At 44.9% G+C, this 21958-nt stretch overlaps 1 pseudogene; it reads right to left on the reverse strand.

Annotated features, from left to right (window-relative positions):
- Positions 1-73: 73 nt before the first annotated feature.
- On the reverse strand, positions 74-19138 carry LOC128061298 (serine/threonine-protein kinase PLK1-like; annotated as a pseudogene).
- Between the last annotated feature and the right edge of the window lie 2820 nt (positions 19139-21958).

The raw sequence follows: 21958 nt of genomic DNA on the forward strand, positions 1-21958 counted from the left end.
TACTCTCTTTTTAGCTGCCAGGTTTGAGGATTGGGGGACTATCACACACACACACAGAACCAGCACAATGGAGCTAACCCATAGGGGCCCAAGGTGCAGGTGAGGGCGAGGAGGGGCACAAGTCCCAGGGGAGGAGCTGTGAGGCGGTCCTGAGGCGGTTAGAGGCCAAGCCAGAGCTCAGTAGTTTGTCCACCATGGAAGGACATGGTGGAGCTGACTGGTCAGACCCTTGGAGCAGCTGCGCTACTCCAGGAGGTTCAGGCAGTTCTTGGGAAACCCAGCTTGTAGTTGCTGTAGTGACAGCTGCCACGCTGGACACAGGATGAGTTTGCTATGGTCCTGGGAGATGCCAATTTGCACCCAGCCATTACTGAGTGCAGGATGATGGTGCTGTGTGCACAAAATCAGGTACACGGGTAGCTGGACTAGTCCAACACCTTCCCAATGGTGCCCACCTTCAGCAAGTGTCCACTCATGGAGTTCTGGAAATATGTGGAGCATGGTCTTCATGGAGGAGTTGGGATGGGAACTCAACGGTGAGGTGGAGCACTGCGCCATCACACTCTGTTTACTGCAGACAGATACCAACAGGCTGGAGGACGAGATGAGTCCCGTCATTGGAGAACACCCCCACACTCGGCCACACAGCTGACTCCCAAGGCTGCACTTGTCCAAGTAGTCCCCCCACTTTGCTGATTCAGAAGATGGTGATGCTGGCAGAATCCTCAGCTTCCTCCTGCCTGACCTCTCAGAGGGCTTGGAGGCGTTCACATTATGCGGCCAATACAACATGTCACCAAGGTGGCACTTGACTGCTTCTCTGATCTCCTGGACCACTGGTTCCTCTTTTTCCCAGTGAGTCTTAGGCATAGGGTTCTCCAGGCCTTTATTGAGGACTCTGAGAGGCTTCCTGTTCCCGGGGTCCAATCTGCTGGAAGCGATTGAAAATCTTCATGGAATAGTGGGGCAGGTAATGGGGGATGGGCTGGGATGTAGCCAGAAAAACTGATCTTGAGCTGCTCATGAATTGTCAGGTGAGCAGTGGGGTCTGTCTACAGCTTCTTCTGGAAGAGGCAGTTATGCGCTTGGGAATATTGCATTCATTCTTCTTGATGCAGAAGTCAGTAAGTTTTAGGCAAGAGATCTCAAAGGTGAGCTGCACCCATGATGCACCCAGTGGAGCCCACGACCATCTGGAAACACTGCCTTTTGTTGCTTAACACCTCAGGAATCGTTTGTTGTTGTTTAGTCACTAAGCAGCATCTTACTCTTTGGCTCCTCTGTCCATGGGATTTCCCAGGGAAGAATACTGGAGTAGGTTGCCATTTCCTTCTCCAGGGGATCTGCCCAACCCAGGGATCAAACTCAGGTCTCCTGCATTGGGAGGCAAATTCGTTACCAGGGAGCTGCTAGGGAAGCACTAGGTATTTAGATAGGCTCTTCTGCTCCCCAACATATTCCTCTTTGGTCCAAATCTCCTATTTTCACCTCCAGATCCTCATTCAGGAAGACTCTGCCCAGCTTGAGATCCTGGTGAACAACCCAGTTTGGGTGCAGTCAAGGACTATCTGCCGCAGGTAGCAGTGGGTCTTGTCCTGGCTCGTGGATTTCCTCCACTGTTGTGGATCCAAGAGAGATCTCCAGCAGCAGAGCCCCAACACGACCAACATGAAGTTCACATCCTCAAAAAAGCTGTGGAAGCCTCAGACTACATGCTGGCAGGCAAGGGGCAATGAATAGACCTCTCCCAGGTCATCGTCACCCTCTGGTGTGGCCTGAGCTCCAGCGACTTGGGTAAATCTTGCCTGCAAATGCCTCCTTGGGGTCTTCATCAAGACAGAGATGCCAAAGCACTTGGCGAAGCTGCTCTTCCCCCAGAAAGCAGCCTGGGAGAATGTGTGGCCCACTGAATGGGTCCACTAGGCCTTCTGGGATCTCTTTTGCCCGCTGGATGTCTGTAAGGGCCTTGGGAGCCTCAACTCCAAGAATCCAGTCTTTCCCCGGGTGGGCTGCAGCGCCACCTCTCTTGTGTTCCTGGGAGCTGTTTCTCCGACTACACAGGGTCTGAGCAGCAGTTTGGCGCTATTAGCCTTCTCTCTGAATCAAATGCTGCTGTGAGAATGTTACAAAAGCTCTTCTCACTCTTTCTCTCTCTCCTTTTTTTTTTCCCCTCCCACAGTTGGGGAGGAAGACACGAGGCAGCAGTGGCTTGGGTTCTCCAGGTACCCTGGGCAGCCTGGTCCCATGCCCCACACCCCATGCCCCACACACTCAGCATCCAGCCACCAGACGGGTTTGTTTCCTCCGGCAGAGGGGAAGTCAAGGGAAGGTGGTTTTATCAGATTAACTCCGACTGGTAAAAACGCTGTCTCCCAGCCTCTGGGAGCAAGCCGACCCAGCTGCCTGTGTACCCAGTGGTTTCCAGGCTGGTGGGCGGTTGTTTTTCCTCCAAAGCCTTGGCTAGCTCTGCGTCTCACCCGAGGGCTGCGGTTTGGGGAATGTTTTGAGTTGAAACATTCAGGCCCCTTGTGGTATTTGGAGTTCTGAGACCCTTCTGTGCTAAAAGGAAAAATGAATGGTCTATTTAGAAACTGCTAACAATTCACAGTGTAAAGAGAAGGCCACAATGCGGCAGCTGACGGGCTGGTGTTCTAAGGGTGGTCCCAGGGAAGCTGGCTGCATGGCCAGTCGTGGCCCCTTCTCTGGATATTCCATCTAGAAGACCCCCTACTAGTGGGGGCAGTGCTTCCAGAAAGCCTCTCCCTGGCTTTTTCTGGGCCCTTCCCCGAACATGCTCCTCCTGGGGCCTGTGGTGTGCTTAGGCCATGAATGAGACCACTTTTCCTAAATCAGATGAGCTTTGCTCTTGACAAAGGAAGGAAAGGTGACTGACTATCTGGGAATACCTGAAACAGCTTCTCTTGGGTTTGAGTTGTGAGGTTTTCAGCTATCACAGACATAGACACAGTTCTCCTGAAGGAGGAAACGGCCTTTCCTCTAAAGGACAAAATACACTCTGGGTGTTTTTTTGCCACCAGAGGTGCCCACTTCAGCGCAGTAGTGCACCGCTGCCCAGCAGAGCCACGAAGTGAAGGACACAGCCTCTCTCCTCACATTCCTCAGTCTAGTTGGAAACACAGGTAAGAAAGAGCTATTGAGACGGATGGAAATAAATGACTGGAGAACACTTCCCACTCCTTAATGAATTCTGCCTTTTATCTCCCAGTAGAATCTAAGCTCCGCAAGGGCAGGGACCTCATCTTACTCACCACTGGATTTCCTGCACCTAACACTGCCACTGGCACATCGTAGACCTTCAAGAAATACCTGCTGGGTGAATGAATGAATGAAAGTCACGTTCCTTGTCATAGCCCCAGCTCCCAGCATAGCACTTGGTTCAGTAAATTCTTGATAAAAGAAGAACAAATGAACAAGAGAGTGTCAGAGCAGGGCTTTAAAGTATAAGCGAGTTAACCAAAAAAGGACTGAAAAGGAAAGGGACAGGAGATCCCAGGGGCAGAAAGGATGGCATTGACAAAGGCAAGCACAGATGTGCAGTTTTTGGGGAACTTGTTGGAAGTAGCCCAACATTTTACCTGAAAATAAATTTAAACAAAAGTTTGCAGAAAAGCAGCAGAAGACAGTTTCCCTTGTGGCTCAGTGGTAAAGAATCCACCTACCAGTGGAGGAGATACAGCTTTGATCCTGGAGAGGGAAATGGCAACCTACTGCAATATACTTGCCATGGAGAATCCCATGGACAGAGGAGCCTGGCAGGCTACTGTCCACGATGTCTCAAAGAGGCAACACGACTTAGCAACTAAACAACAAAAAAGCAGAAGACCACCTAGGTGTTCTTTTTTAAAAATATTGAACATTTAATAAACTGCCATATAACATGGATGAGTGTTGTACAGCCATTACCACAATGAAGATGGCCATTTTTTGTGTGTTTCTAAATAATGCGTAAAGTGAGCAGCAGAACGCAATAAAGGCTACGCATCATCACTGTCTTGTGGCCAAATCAACAGTTGCATTTGGCTGCTGGATGCTGTAACTTTTCAAAATGTTTATATATTTTTAATAGATTGTCTTGTCAATGTTTTTAAATAAACAAAAGAAGGGTGTTGTCAACAGTAAAGGCCCCCAGTCTTCTCCTAGTGCCAAGTCCCAGGGAAGACATTCTAGGTGAGGAAAGAGATTCTATTTACATTTCTTTATTTTCTTGGGCTCCAAAATCACTGTGGATGGTGACTGCAGCCATGAAATTAAAAGACACTTGCTCCTTGGAAGAAAAGCTACGAAAAACCTGGACAGCATGTTAAAAAGCAGAGACATTACTTTGCCAACGAAGGTCCGTCTAGTCAAAGTCATGTATGAATGTGAGAGTTGGACAAAGAAAGCTGAGAACTGATGCTTTCGAACTGTGGTGTTGGAGAAGACTCTTGCAAGTCCCTTAATCCACAAGGAGATCAAAACAGTCAATCCTAAAAGAAATTAGATCTGAATATTCATTGGAAGGACTGATACTGAAATTGAAGCTCCAATACTTTAGCCACCGGATGTGAAGAGCCAATTCATTGGAAAAGACCCTAATACTGGGAAAGACTGAAGGTAGGAAGAGAAGGGGATGACAAAGGACGAGATGAAGTCACAGGGCCAGCTGTGATTCATGCTGATGTTTGACAGAAAACAACAAAATTCTGTAAAGCAAATTATCCTTCCATTAAAAAATAAATAATTTTTTTCAAAAAGTCACAGGGCTGTGTGTTTCTACTGTATTGATTACAAGATTTTTGTTTGCATGTGACAGAAGCTTAATGTAAACGAGCTCAAGTAGGGAATTCCCCTGTGGTCCGGTGGTTAGGACTCTGTGCTTTCACTACAGGGGGTACAGGTTCTATCCCTGGTCTGGGAACTAAGGTCCTGCAAACCAAGTAGCACGGCCAAAATAAATAATAACAATAATAACAAACTAGCTCAAGCAAAAGAACTATCAAGGGCAGGAGCTGGTTCTTTCTAGGTTTCTGTGTGTGTGTGTGTGTGTGTGTGTGTATACACTTAGGTATGTATCTATCATCTATCAACCATCTGTCTATCTAATTTTAGGTTTTCTTCCTCCCAGAGTAACCTTATTCTCTCCTACTTCATATACTTCCTCTTTGCAGTCAGGGAAGCTTGCTTACATGGCCTCTGCAGCTTTGGGTCAATCCATATAAAAATCTCAAGAAAAGACTTTCGTGAGTTCTGCTTTGGATCACATGCCCACTCCAGAACAATCTCTGTCACTATTGACCAGCCCGAATCAAGGGCCCTCCCATGATGAACAGCACCTTGACTGCCAGATATGTCCTCCCAAAGGAAGAGATGCAGAGGAAAATCAAACCACACATCACCCCACGGCAGCCTTGCAGGTGTCCCAGGCAGCCAGGTGCCAGGTATGGACACGCTGACATCACATCTACAGTCAGCACAGGAGAAGGTAAACTCTGAATACACATTTTTCGTGTCTTACTGTAGCCTCTCTTCTGGAATTTGGTTTCTTACCTGTCAAGTGTGTATGTTGGGCTAAGTTCACCTTTAAAAGTCTCTTGTGGGAATTCCCTGGTAATCCAGCAGTCAGAACTCTGCCTTTTCACTGCTGAGGGCATGGGTTCAATCTCTGGTCAGGGAACTAAGATCCTACCAGGTTTATGGCTTGACCAAAAAAGAAAAAAAGTTCCTTGAAAATATGACATTCTAGTATGTCTGAGATATTCACGCTTACAAGTCTTGCTATCATCATAATAATGGAAATGTCAGCTTCCTTGGTTGATTAATTTAAGAGGTAGTTTTGGAATTTTTAACTTTCTAGTTGTCATTCATTTAAAAAACACTTAATCTATTGTTCTGCAAAGAAATCTTATCTTTTTCCCATAGAACATTTTTCAGTCTCACTCAGAATCTCAATTATTGGAATCATCGTCTTTGAAAGAATAAGATATTTGGGAGCAAAGTATTTTAGATCCATCCCAATTTTTAATTCTTAGGCCCAAGCCTTTTATTATTTCTAATCTATCCAAGAAGCTGTGGAAAGGGAAATCACTACTCCCTTAGGTTATTTGGGGACCCCTTGACCTTGGTAGAGAATAGAATTCCAGAAGGGGGGAATCTCTGAGCCAGAAATTGTTACTGTGCTGTGTCTGTTGAGTATCCATGATATACTTATGAAGTGCAAGGAAATCCGAATCACTGACACGTAGCCCTTCAGTGGGTGTGGGACTCTGTGCCTCTTGAAGCATGACCAGCTGCCCCACCCCCACCCCACCCCCACCCAGCCTGGGCCAGCGCAGCACAGGTGCAGAAAAGAAGACACAAAGAAGGAAAACGTCTTAGGCAAGGTCAAGGGCTAGATGGCAAAACTTGAATGTTTTTAATTGGAGAATAATTGCTTTACAACGGTGTATTAGTTTCTGCTGTACAGCAACGTGAATCAGCTGTATGTATGCATATAACCCCGCCCTCCCACTCACCATCTCACCCCCCAGGCCATCACAGAGGACAGAGCTGAGCTCCCCTCTAGTTCTCCTTCAACAGGATCTTCCTCTGTGTCCCCTTCGCCTCCAGCCACCTTCAGAGCCTCCTTCTCTAAGCCCTGAAACCAAGCCCAACCCTTCCTCACCCCCAGCTCCCAATACCTGCTTGGCAGCGCCGTGGCCCTAACCACCAGCCATGCTGGGCCTTTCAGTCTTGCTTCCCACAAGTATCTGGAGCAGGCACGTCACTTCCAGGCATCTGTTGTGCTTGCAGAGAAAGCCCTTTCCTTAACCCAAGCCTCACAATCCAAATGCCTGACTCGGCGAGGGATCTCCTAACAGCCGAGCCTTTGTTTTATTATGGAGACTCTCCCCAAACACATGCTCTGTCTGAGGCTCCCCGCCCACAGCCGCGCTCCCCTGCACACAATGGAAGACCTTTGTCTTTCTTTCACAGCCCTGGGGATGTGACAGTGGATGCTGGGGCCGCCTGCCAGTCCCTGGGGGCTGTGGGAGTCTCCCCAGGCTGGCAAGAGTGACTGGCAAGGTCAGCAGCCAGGTCAATCCTGGGCCACAGGGCCTGCCACCAGCTTGGTGTTTTCTTGATCACTGGTCCAGGGAAGGGCTGACTTGACTTCTGGAACTCCCACCCCTCATAGCCAGCATGTGGAGCCCTGTACCAAGGTCACAGGTGCGGAGCCTTAGACTAAGGTCACAGGTGTGGAGCCTTAGACCAAGGTCACAGGTGCAGAAACTTACACCAAGGTCACAGGTGTGGAGCCTTAGACCAAGGTCACAGGACAAAAAATTCTGGAATTAACCAGGCCCCATGGCAACTGTTACCATGAGCCTCCTGATCTAAACCAGCCGGTTCCCCCACCCTATATTAAGTAAAATACCTGCCCTATTACCCACCCTATAGCATCCTTACCAATAACCTAATGCCACCCTTCCAGTAGAAATTTTCTGTCATGAGGCTATAAAAATTGGCTACTAGGCCTCAAGAGGGGACAGCTCTCCTTTGAGCTGGCCCACCGTTTTAGCAGCGTCTCCCACGCTAATAAACTCTATTTTCCTCTCGTTCTGCTTCATGTCTGGAAATTCCTTTACAGCTCATGCACAGACTACACGACACAACAGAATCTTATTCCTCAAAGATCAATGGGCTTCCTTCAATGGGCTTGAGTGGCCAAGGCATGATACAGCAACAAAAGCTTCCCAACTTGATAGGAACCCCTAGTCATTCTTCCAGAAAGACTAGTACAAACCATAGCTATCTGCCCATTTCTTCATTTTCATTCACAAAAATATTTATTAGACTCTTGCTAGGTTCTTGGCAAATTAACAAAACTCACGTGCATTTTCAGAACCTTCATTTTCTGATTATCTCAAAGCCCATCGTAAATGCTCCCTCATCCAGGAAGCCTCCCCTAGAATTTCTATTTTAATTCAATTTCATAGGACACAGAACCCTGAAGGGTTTGCTGCTCACTGCTGTCTCCTCCACTCAGGCCCTGCGTTAGTGACAGGCACCTCAGCTAACCTGTTAACTCTAGACTAGGAAAGAAACAGAAATCCAGAAGCGGGAGTTTCCAGTTCTCCGCTCCCTGTGCAGACACCTCCAACCCATCAGCCTTTTGAAGCCCATCCCTTCCCACAGGCCATCTCTGCCCTCCATCACAGAGCACTTCCCCATGAAACCCATGCTGTCTTTGGCCTGCTGATTCTGGCCTTCTGAACGTGATAACAAGATTAGTCTGCCTTTTCTCTTTGGTTCCACTGCATGTGGAACGTCTCCAACTGGGGGACCAGGGATCATACCCATGCCCCTCTGCAGTGGAAGAATGGAGTCTTAGCCACTGAACCACCAGGGAAGTCCCAGATTAGTCCTCTTGTTCTTGTTGTTGTTGTTGAGTCCCTAAGTCATGTCTGACTCCTTTGCGAACCTGTGAACTGTCGCCCGTTCCTTTTCCTAGGATTTTCCAGGCAAGGACACTGGAGTGGGTTGCCATACCTTCCTCCAGGGCCAGATTAGTCTTCTTAACAAAGCACCCTGATGGTTCCTAGCACTGACTCAGAAGGATGCATTAATTATCCACTGATCACAGGATTTTTTTCAGTCATTCATCAAGGATTTGTTGAGCACTTACTCTACTATTAATAATTACTCTGCAAGACCCTGGGGATATAAAAGTGAGCAAAACAGAACTGCAGTCTAGATGGGAAGACAAAAATAGACAAAGAAAATGACACGTGCAATCGGCGTTGTGCCAGGCACGTAGGAGAGGAGCACTTACGCTGGCCTGAGAGGCGTTTGCCAGGCAAGTGGAGGTAAGACAGATAACCTGGATGAAACCTCCCGTGCCTGCGTTCAAGGTCTGTGGGCTTCTGTCCTCCAAGCTGTCCCCACTATGTGTGTCTGCTCTGAGGATGCCACCCCTCCACCAACTTCAACACCTTGGCCCACCTGTCTTCCTCCTTTCTCCTCTAGTCTGAATGGTTTCCCCAGCTGTTTAACTTAAATCTACAACTAAACAGGGAATTCCAGCAGGGCTGGGCTGGCAGTCTTCGAGTCAAGCTCAGCATCATGGTCTGCAGGGGACTGATCTATGTGTCATACTTTAAGTGCCTGGGGTAAGTACACTGGCAGAGATGGTCAGTGGTACAGCCATGCAATAGCTGCCCAGCTAAAAATGACATTTCCCCACCAAGCAGAGGTCATATACACGTGGAACAGAGGAGGAGTTGGGCCTTCCAGATCTGGGTCTTCATGTTGCTGCTCATGTTCTCCTCCATGCCCTTGTCCCTCTGCTCCTGCCACACAAGACTGTCACTCTGCTTTGATCATGACCTGCAAAAGAAATCCACATCCAGGTCCCTTAAGCCATTGTGTGGTTGGCTTTCTTTGTTAGAGCAACCCAGTCTTACCTAGCCTTTATATGACGGACAGCACATCAGGTTTCTAGCTTCCACTGCAAACGTGGAAAATCTAGTGACACTATGCCTGCAACTCTGTGGGGCCACAGTCAGTAGGCACAGACCCCGAGTGTCCCTGCCAGTGCCAGGAGCCAGTGCCCCTGCCAAGGCCCTTGCACTCTTGTTTTTCTGCTTCTTTACTGTTTCCCATGAACTGCCCGATCCTTGCAGGCACTTTCGTTTGCAGAAGCATTTTAGCCTCCGAAAAGAACACAAGATTCAGGAAGTCCCATGGCTGATGATCCGTCTGCCTGGCTTGTCTCTCAGAAGTCTGTCCTGTTTTAAAGCCTAAATCAGACATTTCACCCCAGGCTTAGGACCTGGAGCAGAAACAATGTCTTCCCCACAACAAATATTCTGCAATATCCCCTCTACATTCCTGAAATTAAACTAATGTTAAATTAAATAGTAATCAACTAGTTAATTAATGATAAAATTAATAATTAAATTAGATATTAATTAAACTACTGCTACATACCATTTTAAAAATCAGTATAATGCCCTAATGGTAATACAAAGGCAAAATAAAATCAGAGTCACTTAGAATAACATCATATGTGTTTCAGTATTTAGAGGTTTGGTGCAATTCCGTCAGGAGCCAACAGGAAGTACTCAGATCCTCTGGCAGGGAAATCTGGCAGCTGCAGGTGCAGACTGCCACAGGTGTGTGGTTTTGGTAACAAACACCACAAGTGTCACTGCCATCAGGGATCTAATTCCAAAAGGAGGTGAACAGCTCTTGGTAAAGGTGAACAATTCTTGGTAAAGCCCCAAACAAAACAAAATTCTGTCTTTCCTTGATTTCCCACAGCCGTTACAATCAAGTTTTCCTAGGGGACTCCCCGGGGGGTCCAGTGGCTAAGACTCTGTGCTCCCAATACAGGAGGCCCGGGTTCAGTCCCTGATCAGGGAACTAGATCCCACCTGCCGCAACTGAAGATTGCATAAGCAGCAGTTAAGACCCGACACGGCCAAATAGATAAAAATAAACTTTTTAAAGAGCACTGGAAATGGTAAATATAAAAGACATATCTGAATAAATATAAAAGACTTATTTTTTAAAAAATCGAGTTTTCCTAGAAAATGTCTTGCTTCAAGTTTGAAAACTTGAAACAAATACTTTGTGCTGATGAGTGAAATGGAATTCAGATGTACTGTGAGACCATTCCAAATACATCCTCCACGGAGAATGCATAGAGGGCCCCCAGCAGTCATGCAGGGCAGGGGCAGTTCTTGGTTGGGGACACCAGCCAGAGAATTTCAATCTGTTTAGCATCTCTGCCCTATCCCCAGTAAATGCTGAGATCACCCCCAGCCCACTGCTAAGACAATCAAACTAACCTGGGCATTTCCAAAGCCCTCCTTTCAGCAGGTGTTTCCTGCATGAGAATCCCTTCTTCAAACCACACGGATGCACAGAGAGGCAACGGCAATGTTGAAGCGAATATGAATATGACTCAAGGCGTCACCTCCTCTTGCTGTTCTGTGAATGTCTGGACCTGGGAGGCTTGTGTTCAGCAAAGGCCTGAGTGGGGGTCGGAAAGGATTGTGATGGGACCCTCGGTGAGTGTGCTGCTGGGAGAGGAGTGGGAGGTGGCCACCTTCTCCCTGTGCCTCTGGGCTTCATTTCTGTGTTTGAAAAAGAGGTATGCACAAAACGAGAGTCCAAAACGGAATGAAATTCAATTCTCCCATCCCTCTCATCGCCTGCCTATTAATAGTCTCTTGGAACAAGTCACATTGAGAGGTTTATTCACTGCCTGTGAGAGTGTGTTCACCTGAAATAGTTCCTGGGCCATTTTCTCAGCTTCCGTGCTGCTGGGCAGCCAAGAGAGATGCCATTTCTCAACGAAAGGTGTGTGCGGCCAGGTTCCACCCGGGTTGGGGTGAAGCCTGGAGTCAAAACACCAATCAGGTCCTCACAAACTTAGGAAACCAGGAGCATGAACACTTCATCTTCTGGACCCTTCCCCAGGGACCACCCTCTTGGCTTCTCCTCATTGAAGAAATCGCCTACTTTCTCCTCAGGCCTAGGTGTTGTCTAAGCTCTTACATGACTCCCTGTGGCCTCTGGACAAAGGCTGCATTGCTACGAGGTGTGCCATGGAGGGACAGAGACAAAGAAAGCAAGGTGCCCTTCTTCTCGGGACCTTCCTTGGTCCTTAGATCTGATCCCCTGTGAGCAAATGCCTCCCTTTCCTCATTTCACACCTTTCCACCACCTCATTTCCTCCCCTGTCCAAAGTCATTTTTAACTGTCTGACCAGGAAGGATCTGACCTGACAGGACGATTAAATATTCATACCCTGATTGAAGAGTCTGTACAAAAATCAATTAAAAATAGGACATGTGGAGGTGAGACATTTTCAATCTTTTTTTCTTTCTGTCAGGAAAGCTATGGAGCACAGACGCCAATGCCCTGGGGCTGGGGTGGGTCCCAGAAGGCATCCACACCTTCTGTCAGCTGGGTACACAGTCTCCACCCTCCTCGGCTGGGGCAGCTGAAGGGCCCGATACGACCTTTGTCCCTCCAAGAGGAAGAGCAGGCACCTGAGCACAAACCTGCCCCCTGCACCCGTCTTCACCAGGATGAGCTACTGCCCTCTCTGGGCTTCCGTTGAGTGCCCCCTTTCATCAGGTGTTCGTCATTATTTGCTAGATTGGTTTGCACCTTGTTCTAGAGTATGAGAGAAGGGAATGGCAACCCACTCCAGTATTCTTGCCTAGAGAATCCTATGGATAGAGGACCCTGGCTGGCTACAGCCCAAGGGGTGGCAAACAGTCGGACACGACTGAGCAACTAACACACACTAGAGAATGAGGGAACAATATATTGAGGGCATCTTTCCACTTTCCTCTCCATCTTTCCACACAGATCCCCAGCCAGTCCCTGGAATCTGGAGCACAACTAATAAATGTTTGCACAAAGAATCAGGAGGGCAGAAATCTGCCACTTCATTACCACTTCCTGTTTCCAATGGTAAATCAGTTGAATAACAAAAGTTCAATTCTTCCACTTCCTTCCAGGTCAACTTGAGGTGGCATAGGAGTGACTCCAAGAAAAATCCAGAACAAGTGAGGATTTATTTCTATAAAGAAGCAGAGAGGGCAGCTCATCCCAGATCCCTGACATGATGTGGCTCTTAGGTAGATGGACCCCAAGATAAATTCATTGCCAAATAAGTGCAGAAAAAGCATCAAGATTAGCCAGCAAAATAAAAGCTCTGGGACATTCTGTGGTCAAGAAATCCACTTCAGTTCAGTTCAGTCACTCAGTCGTGTCCGACTCTTTGCGACCCCATGAATCGCAGCACGCCAGGCCTCCCTGTCCATCACCAACTCCCGGAGTTCACTCAGATTCACATCCATCGAGTCAGTGATGCCATCCAGCCATCTCATCCTCGGTTGTCCCCTTCTCCTCCTGCTCCCAATCCCTCCCAGCATCAGAGTCTTTTCCAATGAGTTAACTCTTCACATGAGGTGGCCAAAGTACTGGAGTTTCAGCTTTAGCATCATTCCCTCCAAAGAAATCCCAGGGCTGATCTCCTTCAGAATGGACTGGTTGGATCTCCTTGCAGTCCAAGGGACTTTCAAGAGTCTTCTCCAACACCACAGTTCAAAAGCATCAATTCTTCGGCACTCAGCCTTCTTCACAGTCCAACTCTCACATCCATACATGACCACTGGAAAAACCATAGCCTTGACTAGATGGACCTTAGTCGGCAAAGTGATGTCTCTGCTTTTCAATATGCTATCTAGTTTGATCCACTTAACAACCTTTAATTTGGCATTTCCCAAATGTTGTCTTGTGGAAATGTATTTAACATCCTTCAGAATCAGGCAAAAGCTGGCCAGCAGATCTCCAAGTTCCCTTTCAGCTCAAGAATCCCATGGTTTTAGATCTTTAAAAGGCCTGGCAGGAACAAGGAATTTGAAGTCAGAACAAGCTTGATTTTAAATATTGCCTCTCGTTAACTGAAAAAGCTGGATGATGTCAGTGTCTCAGAGTTTCAGTCTTCTTATCTGTGAAATGGGGATGACATTAGCGTCTGTATCATTATGCTGCTTTGAGGGTTAAAATTAGGAAACCAGTGTATGCTAAGGCAATTTATAAACTGGACATGGCATAATTATATTAGCTATTACTAGTGTAAATTAATAACAAAATTAAAATTTGAACCTGAAAAATCTTTTATCTCCTAGTCATTTGCTGGGAACGGGTTTCCCACAGCCCTGCCTGCTCTATAGATATATTTTTTAAATAAGGCAAATCCCTTGACTTCTTTCTCTTTCTTTTTCAGATCGATACTTTCAGTGTCATTTCAATTTAGTATTTGGGCTGGGAAAGGAAATACATTAAAAACAAACAAATGATTTGTTCTATGTCATGAGCCTCTGGTTGAATGAGTTTGGGCTTTTCATTCAATGCCAAAGGCTGGTGGTCAAATTAAAAACAGAGTGCAAGACACAGGAGACTCTGATGGAGAAGAAATTCATTGCAGAGAGCCAAATTCCACTACAGCAAATCCAACACTGACAGTTCTATGACACAGTTCTTCAGGGGGAAGAAAATTGTCCTGCTTTCCTGAACATCTCTTCCCAGTTGGAAAGAATGTTGCTTTTTCACACCTCATGCTGGTACTTGGTGAAATATACAGTTATGCCATGAAAATAATCACATCCCAAATCCTTCCACATTGTTTGTTTATTCTCCTTCTTGGTCTTTACTCAAACCATGACTTTTGGCCAATTTAAAATAGTACGTTCTATTTGTACCATTTTTAGTATTTTTTTTAATCGTTTCTGTAATGATACAGTGAAGCTGAAGATCCAATATCGAGTCTGCACAATGCAACTTTCTAACTGATTTTTTTCTGTAAGACTATTTCAGGTTCTGATCGAGTCACTGACTTCACATTGAAGGATATACTCAGACAGGCTGGTCCTCAGCAGCAGCTGGGATTCCACAGAGAAATCGTTATGATTGTTAAGAAATGAAGTAGCTCTCCTCCCAGGGGTTTCCCAGGTGGCACTAGTAGTAAAGAACCCACCTGCCAACGCAGGAGACAAAATTGACGAAGGTTTGATCCCTGGGTCAGGAAGATCCCCTGGAGGAGGGCATGGCAACCCACTCCTGGAGAAATCCCCATGAACAGAGAAGCCTGGCGGACTGCAGTCCATGAGGTTGCAAAGAGTCGGACACGACTGAAGGGACTTAGCATGCACGCACTCCTCCCAGGGCAAAATGTGTACCTGCAGGTAGAAAATGATGGCAGTGGCATTTCGAGAAGATGGTTTCCTACATTTTACTAGATTTATGGTGTAAAATCAAAAGCCCAGGTTCTGTCTTTCTAAAATGTTCTGGTTGATAAAATTCTGCTCACAACTTTTTTTTCCTTTCATTTTTATGCAAAATGTGATGCATTAATTAGCACAGGGGAGAATAAAAACCTCTCAGTTTTTCTGAACCCAGAAAATTTTCATTCAGCAGAACCTGTTTGCAAGAACTTGGACAAATCTCTCCAAAATAAAATAGTCCCCGTAGTAAACTGTTCAAAAATGAGCTCTCTGGAAAAAAAAAAAAAACTGCAAAGATAGTCTGTTGTTTCATTATCAGCTAATTTTACCCCACTGAGTTTCATATCCTATTTTTAAATGGTTTCACCTTAAAATGACGAAGCAGAGCTTTGTAATTAATATGGAGTACGTTATTTTGTGTATTAAAAGTTTGTCTCTTAATCAGTATCAGATAAAATGCTAGTACGTATGCTTAGTCCTTTAAGTTTATTTTCCAATCAATTCTTATGTTTTTATTATGTCATTTTTATTTTCCCATTTCCCAAATGGGAACTAGTGGAAACCTCATTTTTAGAGAGTTTAACTCTTTAGCCCAAAGCTGTATGGTAACAACAGCCTTGGTATTGAGTCCAGCACTGTCTGATTCTCGGACCTGCGTCCTCCCTTTGTACCTCACACTGACTTTCTCACAGCTAACAATTCAGGAACATCAAATTCTGAAACAGAAAGGACCCTCAGATCATTTGCAGAAAATTCCACTTTATGTGAGAAATTGGAGCCCAGAGACATGAAATAGATTTATTCAAATTATTTATTTATTTATTCAAATTTATTCAAATTCACACCATTATTTAGGTAATAAGAGCCATCACTTCTCGGCAACTTCTGATTTTTCTGTCAGAACTTTTCTGGCACAACAAGCACTCAGTGCAAGCTTTTGCTGGGATTTCCCTTCCCAAATGAAACTAGCTTTATCATATTATGTAATATACATGTATAATACACATATATATGTATATATGCACACATATATTAATATATGAATAATAAAATAGCATTCATGCTACGAGGATGTTTCCACACATAACACTCTGACACCAAATGTGTGGGTTTTCCCTACCAGGCAATTCTCCAGTTCCCTGTGGAAACCAAACAGGTACCCTACAATCTACTTCAATTCTGACACTACCTACCTGGAGTGAGTACAGACCCCAGAGTTTAAAGGCTCAGTCCCCCAAGACTCCCCTTACCCCCACTTAAATGCCTCACAACTAGTATGTCCCCAGGTTACCCACACTTCTGTCTGACTTGGCTACAAATCACAGGTTCCCATGACCCCTTCCTTCTCAGGACTGAAAATTTGCCATCAATAAATGGCTCTCAGAACTCAGGGGAATCTTTTACTTACTATTACAAGTTTATTATAAAGGATACAAATGAACATCCAAATGAAGAAATATAGAAGGCAAGGTCTGGAAGTGTCCAGAATACAGGAGCTTCTTCTGACCCCAAGTATTTTGCAGTATACCACCCTCCTGGCATATGGATGCAGTCTCCAACCCAGAAGCTCTCTGAATCCCAGTTTTTGGTTTTTGCTGTCCCATGCGGTTTGTGGGATCTTAGTTCCCCGACCATAGATTGAACCCATGACCCCTGTAGTGAAAATCAAATCCTAACCACTGGACTGCCAGGCAATTCCCCTGGACTCCATTGTTTAGAATTTTTATGGAAGTTTTATTACTTATGCACACTTGATTACATCATTGGCAATTAGTGATTAATTCAGTTCCCAGCCCCTGTCTCCTCGGAGGTTAAAGGGAAGCCAGGAATCTGTGAACCCTTCCAGCACCCAGACCCTATGCCTCTGATCCTGGTGACATGTTGGAAGCGACCCTGCTGTGTGTATCCATTCTTCGACTCCTTCCCACAGCCTTCTCCTTGAGCAAGCATTTCTCTCCAACTGTGCATTTCTTATCCACTTCCCACTGAGAGGTCCTAGTCACTCCAGGTGACAGCGCCCCCATCTCCTGCACTTTAATCCTCTAATCCAGTCATTTCTGTTTTAGGAGCACAAACAAAACTCTGTTTGCCCTTTTGGTTCTGCATTGCTTCTATTTCCCTACTCCTCTTTCCAGCTAAAGCAGGAAAAATCAGCCCAGGATCTCAGCCGCTGCTCATCTGTTTCTGTTTTTGCAAAATCGACTAAGGCTACACAAGACCTCAGAAGCATTTTCTGCAGGACTCCACCACTTTGAGAAGCAGCAAAGCTTGTCTTTGGGTTGTTCCTACCAGTGGTGTGCTGCCGGGGTCCAGCCCCGGTGGATCCAGGGTGATTCGAAGGTGGGGACGGAGTCGGCATCCTGGAAAAAACTTATTTAATTACAGATATAGAGGGAGATTAGAAACAGATAGTGTAGTAGGAGAATTAGTGGAGAAAAGAGGCTGAATAACTGGTTTACATGGAATACCAATCACCACCTACGTAGGCCACAGGCGTCTTTCCATTCTCCCAAAGGAGAGGAGGCACTGAGGCCTCCCCAGTCCGATCTCAGAAGCCCAGGCAGAATTAGCAGGCTTGGTGAGTACCCACATTTCAGATGGGAATTCAGCCAGGAAAACGGGGAGCGAGAATGAAACGACACGGGGGAATCAGTCTTTCCAGAAACTGATCCGATTTCTTTATTTTTCAGGTTTGTTTATATACCTTTTTGTTATACATAGGGATGAATACAGAGTCACGCGGGGGTCAGCAGACCTGACCCTTGTCACAATCAGGTGCTTCATATAAAATTATACAAAGGTCTTATGAGTTTCATCATCTTCTAGCCATGAGATCTGCTGACATTTTATGGCCCTTTCTGATACCGGTCAGTTAACCAGAAAACTTATTTTTCCAGGGGTGATTTTTTCTTAAATCAGGCACCACCCTCCAAATAAAGCTGCATTCCTATAGGGTGAGGCTGTAGTGAGTTACAATCAAGAAAGGAATTTACTTAACCTAAGGTTTAACATGATTAATCTTAAAGGTTAATACTTATTTTTCCTATATGCTAGTTATATTCATTATAAGGGCAGGAATATGAAGTTTTAGCAGCAAATATTGGCTCAACAAATGTAAACCCTTCACCAATGTTCCCCTTAAGATCTATTTTGTTTTAAGATAGTGATAAAGTTACATTTTTGCATAGCAAGGACACAGTGATTTATAGTGATTTATAACAAAGTACAGTGATCTATAACAAAAGAGAAGATTCATTAACTCAAAAAGTCTAGTATTGCTAACATCAAAAAACTACTATATTTCCTTTTCTATATTCCAAATACATTGATTAATATATTCCCAGGTGCCTAAGGATATGGAGGCCTGATGGCAATCATTGACTCATCAATGAAAAAAGCCCTATGCTAATACTCCAAACTCTCTGTGCTGTTTATGGTTGAGAGGTTGTCACACAAGTTAGTCTGTCAGCAGAGAGGTTTGACCTGAGACATCCTTGTCACACCCAGGGCAGGGAATTAGCAGTAATTATTGGCAGGACAAATGAAAAAACCCTTCACCAATATAATTCCTAATCAACCTACTAATACTATACTAATGATCTTCTAACTTCTCAAAAGAGTCTGTATTTAGAAAGTTTTAAAACATCCTGTGCCTCTCACAGTTGAGAGGCTGTAAACAATCACATGCGGCCAGACGAGCCTGATCAGGCAGGCCAGAGAACCTCCAGAGTTCGTAAGTTGAAACACTCTTGTCACGCCCAGGAACTTTTATTAACTTGGAGCTGCAAGTCAACTCCTTCTCCAAGAGAAATGGTTATGGGGGAGAGCTCCCCGTAAAGTACTCTGGTTTTGGGGGTAGATGCTCAGGAACAGGGGGTTTCCTGAGGCTTGATCATGCCTTTGCGTATGCCAAGCTTCCTTCCTCATGACCTTTGCCATGGGGGGAGTTCCTCACGCTGGCTCCCAACAGTGTGCTGAGAAAATATATACATAAACAAACAAACAGCCCTGATTTGTACTTTTTGCTGATTTCCAATTTCTGTGGTATAAATGTTTCTACTATGACAGATTTTAAGCTACAACCTTTACCACCAGTATGCAAAATTCTTGAGTATTTAACAGTTGCTTTTCAGAGCCTACAAGAGCTGGCTCCAGCACATCCCTAGCAGGGCTACTCCCCAGTTCTCAGGGCACCCCCTGTGAACGCCCATCTTGCATTGTCATTGGCTGACACAATTCTGTCATTACCTAGCATTCACTGTGCTCCACACTCTCCTGGGGACATTGCATAACCGATCTAATTTAAGCCTCACAAAATCCACTATCTCTAGCTCCATTTCATATGTCATGGTTACTGCTGGGGGATTATCCCCCTCCAATTGGCCTGAGCAAGATGTAAAATACAGGACACTAAACCCATTGGGTAAAACAGTGCACCCCTCTCAAAAATATATTTTAACATAGCGAGTGATTTTAAGCATTTTTTTTTCATTATGAAAGTAATGAACTGCTTTGTAAAGAAAATTGAAAAGTAAATATTCATTCTCATATATTTTAAGATTTATTTGGTATCACGGTAAAGTGTCCATGATACATTGTGTTTTAAATGTGTTATCTAGTACAGTAGGAGAAGGAAATGGCAACCCACTCCAGTGTTCTTGCCTGGAGAATCCCAGGGACGGGGAAGCGTGGTGGGCTGTCATCTATGGGGTCGCACAGAGTTGGACACGACTGAAGCAACTTAGCAGCATAGTACAGTAGCATGCAATATGACACCAGTTCTATTTTTTTTAATATATATATTAAAGAAATACTGGAAATAAAGAAAAAAAAAGAAAACAGTAGTCATCTCTGAGCAGTGGGAAATAAAGATATTTCTACTTTTTTACAGTTTCTGTTTTCCATAATTAATGCATCAACATGTATTAGAGCTTTAATGAGAAAACTATAATACCTGTGATTTTAATTTGGGAAAATATAAAATGAAATGAATTCAGACTCCACAATTGTTCTATTCTGACTCGAAAATTGTTCCATTCTGATTTGAGGTAATGTTTTTTAAAGAGATTTAATTTAAAAGAAATAGCAGTAATAAGCATGGGCTCTGCAGTTCTCTTGTCGAAGGAGGTCTCTTAACCTTCAAGGAACTCTACCATGTGCCTTTTTACAGTCTCTCTAATTTTCACAAAAACCCTGAAAAATGCATATTGTTAATTCCATGTTAGAGATAATGAAACTAAGAAACTCATTCTCAATGAGGACAGGTGTCTCAAATATCGTGTCCCCACAGAAAGCATCTTTGTGTAGGAGTTTAACGGTCAAGAGCATGGCCTCCCTCCAGGCAGCATCAAGTTCTAGGCCCAGCAGTGGTCCTCTCAGGTACATCTCCAAGGGCAAGGAGTTGAACTAAGTTTCCATTTCTCATAAAATAAGAAGATGGTTTCCCTTAAAGTGTTGTTGTGAGTATTAAAGGCCTACCGTTCAAAGCCCTTACGTGATGCTTAGCTAGGTTAGCTACAGGCTGCTGCAGCACTAAGGTTCAAACACAGATACATCTGGTCACAAAGCTCACACTGTCTCTACTCTGCAAAACTTCTCTTCTCCACCAGGACTCCTCTGTGAGTGAGTGAAAGTCGCTCAGTCATGTCCAACTCTTTGCAACCCCATGGACTATACAGTCCATGGAATTCTCCAGGCCAGAGTACTGGAGTGGGTAGCCTTTTCCTTCTCCAGGGGATCTTCCCAACCCAGAGATTGAACCCAGGTCTCCCGCATTGCAGGTAGATTCTTTACCAGCTGAGCCACCAGGAAAGCCCCCTCCTCTGTGAGGGTTTCCTTTATTCCTTCCAGCTCAAGGAACTCTGCCTTCAGATCTAGCACAGTGCTCCTAACTGTCACCAGGCTCCAATTTTGTTTATGTAAGGTAAGGTGTTACTTTGCATTGATCACTGAGGAAGGCTTTCTTATCTCTCCTTGCTTTTCTTTGGAATTCTGCATTCAGATGCTTATATCTTTCCTTTTCTCCTTTGCTTTTTCTTCTCTTCTTTTCACAGCTATTTGTAAGGCCTCCCCAGACAGCCATTTTGCTTTTTTGCATTTCTTTTCCATGGGGATGGTCTTGATCCCTGTCTCCTGTACAATGTCATGAACCTCAGTCCATAGTTCATCAGGCACTCTATCTATCAGATCTAGTCCCTTAAATCTATTTCTCACTTCCACTGTATAATCATAAGGAATTTGATTTAGGTCATACCTGAATGATCTAGTGGTTTTCCCTACTTTCTTCAATTTAAGTCTGAATTTGGCAATAAGGAGTTCATGATCTGAGCCACAGTCAGCTCCCAGTCTTGTGTTTGCTGACTGTATAGAGCTTCTCCATCTTTGGCTGCAAAGAATATAATCAATCTGATTTCAGTGTTGACCATTTGTGCTGTCCATGTGTAGAGTCTTTCTTGTGTTGTTGGAAGAGGGTGTTTGCTATGACCAGTGCGTTCTCTTGGCAAAATTCTATTAGTCTTCCCCTGCTTCATTCTGTATTCCAAGGCCAAATTTACCTGTTATTCCAGGTGTTTCTTGACTTCCTACTTTTGCATTCCAGTCCCCTATAATGAAAACAACATCTTTTTGGGGTGTTAGTTCTAAAAGGTCTTGTAGGTCTTCATAGAACCGTTCAACTTCAGCTTCAGCGTTACTGGTTGGGGCATAGACTTGGATTACTCTGATATTGAATGGTTTGCCTTGGAAATGAACAGAGATCATTCTGTTGTTTTGAGATTGCGTCCAAGTACTGCATTTTGGACTCTTTTGTTGACCATGATGGCTACTCCATTTCTTCTAAGGGATTCCTGCCCGCAGTAGTAGACATAATGGTCATCTGAGTTAGATGAGTTAGGTCTTCAAGAAAATTAGAGATACCAAGGGAACATTTCATGCAAAGATGGGCTCAATAAAGGACAGAAATGGTAGGGACCTAACAGAAGCAGAAGATATTAAGAAGAGGTGGCAAGAATACACAGAAGAACTGTACAAAAAAGATCTTTACAACCCAGATAATCACAATGGCATGATCACTCACCTAGAGCCAGACATTCTGGAATGTGAAGTCAAGTGGGCCTTAGAAAGCATTACTACGAACAAAGCTAGTGGACGTGATGGAATTCCAGTTGAGC

The sequence above is a fragment of the Budorcas taxicolor genome, chromosome 16, assembly GCF_023091745.1.
Source record: "Budorcas taxicolor isolate Tak-1 chromosome 16, Takin1.1, whole genome shotgun sequence".
NCBI classification, from domain to species: domain Eukaryota; kingdom Metazoa; phylum Chordata; class Mammalia; order Artiodactyla; family Bovidae; genus Budorcas; species Budorcas taxicolor.